The sequence below is a fragment of the Nanorana parkeri genome, unplaced genomic scaffold, assembly GCF_000935625.1.
Source record: "Nanorana parkeri isolate BGI_ZX_2015 unplaced genomic scaffold, ASM93562v1 scaffold15, whole genome shotgun sequence".
Classification (NCBI taxonomy): domain Eukaryota; kingdom Metazoa; phylum Chordata; class Amphibia; order Anura; family Dicroglossidae; genus Nanorana; species Nanorana parkeri.
This window is the reverse complement of record NW_017306283.1, coordinates 1,121,227-1,126,479: the sequence shown is the minus strand read 5'-3', so window position 1 is coordinate 1,126,479 and position 5,253 is coordinate 1,121,227. Positions and strand designations below refer to the sequence as shown.

Genomic DNA, 5,253 nt, shown 5'->3' with positions numbered 1-5,253 from the left:
TCTAGAACAAAGCACATGTTCAAAGGTTGCGGCTTTGAATTCCATCAGTGTTGACTTTTAAAGGTAGACAGCATTTTACTCTAGGACAGCCTTGCGTATGGTCAGCAAAGGCCAAAAATGTGTTCAGTGGCACCACAACTGGATCTCACCTCTGGATTTTGTCCCGTTTTGATATAACTCTTCCCACGTGCAGTTCCCGGACCCACAACAATAGTACCTTTGTAGGCTGGCTTAATTAGTGCTCGTATCATTTCCTGAGAGGGCTCTGTGGCGCAATGGATAGCGCATTGGACTTCTAGAAAAATGTCAGATATTCAAAGGTTGTGGGTTCGAGTCCCACCAGAGTCAACTTTTAAAGGAGAACTATGAGGTGAGTGATAATCACTCATCCTCAAAGTTCGAGGCGACCTGTGACAATGAAACTGGGAAGTGAGCGAACACATACGTCCCGAGACTGGGTGACACGAGGAGCGGTAACTGGGCGTCACCCCGCCAACTCGCGCGTCGATCTTCTGAAGCCTGCCGGCGGCCATCTTTGTGATGGACACCGACAGAGAGAGGAGGGGACAGTCACCTGGCGGGATAAGGTATGCCGTCGGGTCCCCTCCTCTCTCTCCTGATACCGCACCCCTCTTGTGACGCCACTGCCTGCAGGCATTCCACCCCCTCCCCTTTGTAAATGGCCATTGTAGGCTGGCCACCAGGTCCCCTCCTCTCTCTCCTGATACCGCACCCCTCTTGTGACGCCACTGCCTGCAGGCATTCCACCCCCTCCCCTTTGTAAATGGCCATTGTAGGCTGGCCGCCGGGTCCCCTCCTCTCTCTCAGGATACCGCACCCCTCTTGTGACGCCACTGCCTGCAGGCATTCCACCCCCTCCCCTTTCCCCTTTGTAAATGGCCATTGTAGGCTGGCCGCCGGGTCCCCTCCTCTCCTGATACCGCACCCCTCTTGTGACGCCACTGCCTGCAGGGATTCCACCCCCTCCCCTTTGTAAATGGCCATTGTAGGCTGGCCGCCGGGTCCCCTCTTCTCTATCCTGATACCGCACCCCTCTTGTGACGCCACTGCCTGCAGGGACCCCTTTCCATCCTCCAGAGTCAACTTTTAAAGATGGACAACATTCTAGTGTACGGAGGACTTGTGTACATTCAGAAAAGGCCAACAGGAGCATGAACGTTCTAGCTGGGCTGCCTAGTCTCCCTTGTGGATGATCCGGCTCTGACTCACCATTACCCAACGACCACGTCAACCATTGTTGGTTACAGAATTGCCACCACATGTTGAGACAAATGTCAACTTGTTCTTCTTTTTACGATTACCGATGAAGCTCAATTTAAGATGTTGTTTTTTTTTCTCCCCATTTAGTAGCTTTGTTCTTGGAATCTCCCCACCCAACCATCAGATACCTCACCTCTCCCTGTACTGCCGTTGTTCACTCCCCACGGCCCCCGTAAATTACACGGAAAACAATAGAGAAAGCCTACTCAGATGTCACCAAGAGACCTTTCCCTAATTGCGGGTAAGAAGTGCCTCGCGGCTTATTATAATAAACTCCTCAATTATTTATGGTTCACCTGCACTGTGCATCCCAGTGGACGGAGAACATAGGAGGGGGATTGCGGGATGTAGTCTGTAATACAGCCACCATACTAGGTTAGTGTGGGCTCTGTGCTCTGCGATGAATGGAACACAATGATCCCCGTGGGACTGTAGAGTGGTTTTTTTTTTTTCTTCAATGTTCAATCTGCAAAACAAAAAAGCCAGATTGAAGCGATTTAAAAAAAAAACAGAATTGAGAATAGCTTTGCGTTGCTTCACTGCACTCGTGGAAGGGTTCTGCTTTTGTTTTACCGGCGGAGTGAAAAGGTAGGTGTGTGTGCTTCTCTCCTTTTATACAATACATCTGAATTATAACGAAGGATCGCGTTACTAGCAAAAAAAAACCCCAAATAGAACAAAAACTCTTTTCAATCGGTTACAGTGCGTACAGCCTACTTGCATTGTTTTTAACCATTTCACATCGGGAAGAATAAATTAAAGGAGAACTATGGGGTTAAAGTGACATTAAACCCTCAGATTTTTTATGTAGTATTTGCGCAAATGTTTATTAACCACTTCCGGGCCGCAGTATATAGATATACGACTCCCTCCAAAAGTGGTTAAAGGTGAACTATGGGGGTCAGTGTTTTTCCCCATAGCCCTCCTAAGGGTAACTGGAGGACATAAACCAGCGTCCTCCCGTCACCCAAAGCTCATTATATCGCGAGCTACAGCGTGCGGTATACTGAGACCGCCGCAGCCGGGACGGATCCCGACATTACTGTCGAGATCCACCCAGCTGTGTGATTGACAGCTGGCTCTGCCTATCTAGAGGCAGAGCCAGCTGTACCCGCCCCCTCCCTCGTCCGTTCCGCCAGTCAGCGCTGGAGGATCGGAGCGGGGAGGAATCCCTGCAAGGAGCCGTGAGTGACAGTCACGGCTCTCTGCATGGAGATGATCGAGGAGTGAGCGAGCGACGACGGTATGTGTTCGCTCACTTCCCGATCTATTGAGCCGACCTGTGACAGTTTCATTGTCACACGTTGCCCCGAACTATGAGGATGAGTGAAAATCACTAACCTCATAGTTCTCCTTTAAACCAAGAACATGGCTGCTGCAGCCGTGTTCTTGGTGTCAATTTAAACAGCCGGCGTTGGCTGTTAATACAGCCGCCGGATTGCTTTTACAATGCGGCGCGGTGTCCTCCCCATCCTCCGCGCCGGGGCCACGGTCGGCTTCCCCGGGCTCCATTTGTGTTGAGGAAAGGGGGGGGGGGCGGCGGAACGCGCTATCAGCAGCTCTGTCTGGCATGTATAGTGTCCCGCCCAGCTCACTGACATCACTGGTTGTCAAGAGCTCAGCGGGACGCCAGGCAGAGCGTTCCATTCAGCTCCTAGCAACTGGTGACATCAGTGATCTGGGTGGGAAGCTGCAAAGAGCATCACAGGTTGCTAAGAGCTCCTAGCAACCTGGGGCGCTGCGCCCCCCAAATGAAATGCTGCTGGAAATTCCTGAATGGAAAGGGTCTGACTCCTGAAGGAGAAGATCTGATTCCTGAATGGGAGGGTCTGATTCCTGAGTGGGAGGGTCTGATTCCTGAATGAGAAGATCTGATTCCTGAATGTGAGGGGTTTCATTCCTGAATGGGAGGGGTCTGGCTCCTGAATGGAAGGGGTCTAATATAGGGTTGCCACCTTTTCTTTCTGCGAAACACGAATGAGTTGTGGCTTATTCATATGTAAATAGCTCCACCCATTCATATGTAAATATCACAGTCGAGACTATTTTCAGTGGGGGTCCAATAGCCCCTATCTTAATTTTGGTTGCCCCTGTCTGGGTTTCAGCTGCCATGAAACCCGGACACAGCATTCAAAACCGGACTATCCGGGTGAATCACGGACAGGTGGCCACCCAAGTCTGATACCTGAATGGAGGGGGTCTGATTCCTGAATGGGAGGGTCTGATTCCTGAATGGGAGGAGTCTGATACCTGAATGGGAGGGGTCTGATTCCTGAATGGAAGGGGTCTGATTCCTGAATGGAAGGGGTCTGATTCCTGAATGAGAGGGTTGGCTTCATTATAACCATCTTGTGCAGGGGAAGCCTAACATGAATTGTAATTAATTTACTTGTACCTTCCAGACTTCTGGGAAAATCTGTGAACCAATCACAGAAGCAGAAAATGTTCCAGGTGTGTGCTCTACACCTCCTTTAGGCTGCATATCTCCCAACTTTCTAAGATGGGAAAGAGGGACGCCTCCCAGCACAATATATTTATGTCATGGATACGCCCCTGCCACACCCCAAGTTAGGCGGACCATTAAGAATTTATATGCTAAAAATGATTGGTTGAACCAACTTTTCCTTTACACTGGCAACAGGGACAACTGAGGATGATGGACAGTTTGGAAGTAGGAGCTTGCCATATTACATTGAATTTTTGATTGGTATAAAAAAAATTACATTAGCTTTATATTAAAGGTCTGTTCACAGCAGCAAGCTGCCCTGAAAACACAATGTGGGGGGGAATTTATCAAAACTGGAGCAGACAAAATCTGGAGCAGCTGTGCACGTCAACCAATCAGCTTCTCTCTTTCATTTTCAAATCTTAACTGAACAAACTTAAGAGAGAAGCTGAATGGTTGCCGCGGGCAACTGTGACAGATTTTGTCGGCTACAGTTTGACAAATTCCCCCCCAGTGTGCTTGACAGGCACAGTGCTGACGTAACAAACGCACATCTCACTGGTCTGGTGTGAATGGGTCTGAAATAAAAAGGTAATTTTAATATTAAGTTGCAAAATGGCCTGTGAAGCAGTTTTGAATGCTATATTATTTAAAACAAAACAAAAGTGGAGTGCTCCTTTAAGTAATTTCCTAAAATGGATGTCTTAACCTGCATGCAAATTTTTTTTTTTTTAATTGCCCCACATGCAAAGTGCTTAAACCGAGCAGCCATTCTGAGCGTATTATTAGACACAAACACAGCCCCATCGTACTTTTGTCGCCCAAGTGTCCAGAACCCTTCCACGCTTCCGCCCTCGTGGTCCTGTCCCTTTAAACATTGTTTTCCAACGTGCGCTGAAACTTCCGGGTGCCGGTGACGTCACATGGGAGGTATTCCCCCCTCACTTACACCACCCCGTTTCCTGTGCGGCCGCGCATGCGCAGACGTTCCCTTTAAACGTGCGACTTGATGGGAATATCAAGTCCGGCTCCCTTCCCGGCCGGTTTGCAGTGAAGCGCTAGATCCGTCCGCCGAGGGGACTCTTTGACGCGTACGCCGCAGAAGATTGTCCCCGGCCTCCCCAGGTTGTCTCTGCTCCCCGGAAAGCGTCTGGTTCTGCCTCTTAGTGCTTCCTGTACAGCCCGTGGCCTCCTAGGAGCCGTCCGGGGCCCGAAAAAGGGCGGGGTCACCGGAGGGGGCCGCGGAAGGAGACCCGGTGATGCGTCTTCAAGATGGCGGCTGCGGAGTCTGAGGGGGTGAAGCGACTCTGAAGGGAGGAAAACAACAATAACAAGGTGGAGAGGGGGACGCCTGAACGTGGCTGGAGGAACAGGGTGAGGGGGACGGGGTGTCAGCGGCTTGGGGCCCGGGGCCCCTTCCGTTCCTGTCAGGCTGGGACCAATGAGGACAGAGCTGCCCCTGACTTCTGGGCAATGAGCAGACACAGCAGGCCGGGAGACCGTGTTCTGCCACCCTGGGGGGGGGG

At 50.7% G+C, this 5,253-nt stretch overlaps 1 non-coding gene across 1 annotated transcript; it reads left to right on the top strand.

Annotated features, from left to right (window-relative positions):
* Nucleotides 1-261: 261 nt before the first annotated feature.
* TRNAR-UCU lies at nt 262-348 on the top strand. Its single transcript is given in 2 exon segments — nt 262-298; nt 313-348. It is a non-coding gene; the product is annotated as a tRNA-Arg (tRNA).
* The last annotated feature ends 4,905 nt before the right edge of the window (nt 349-5,253 follow it).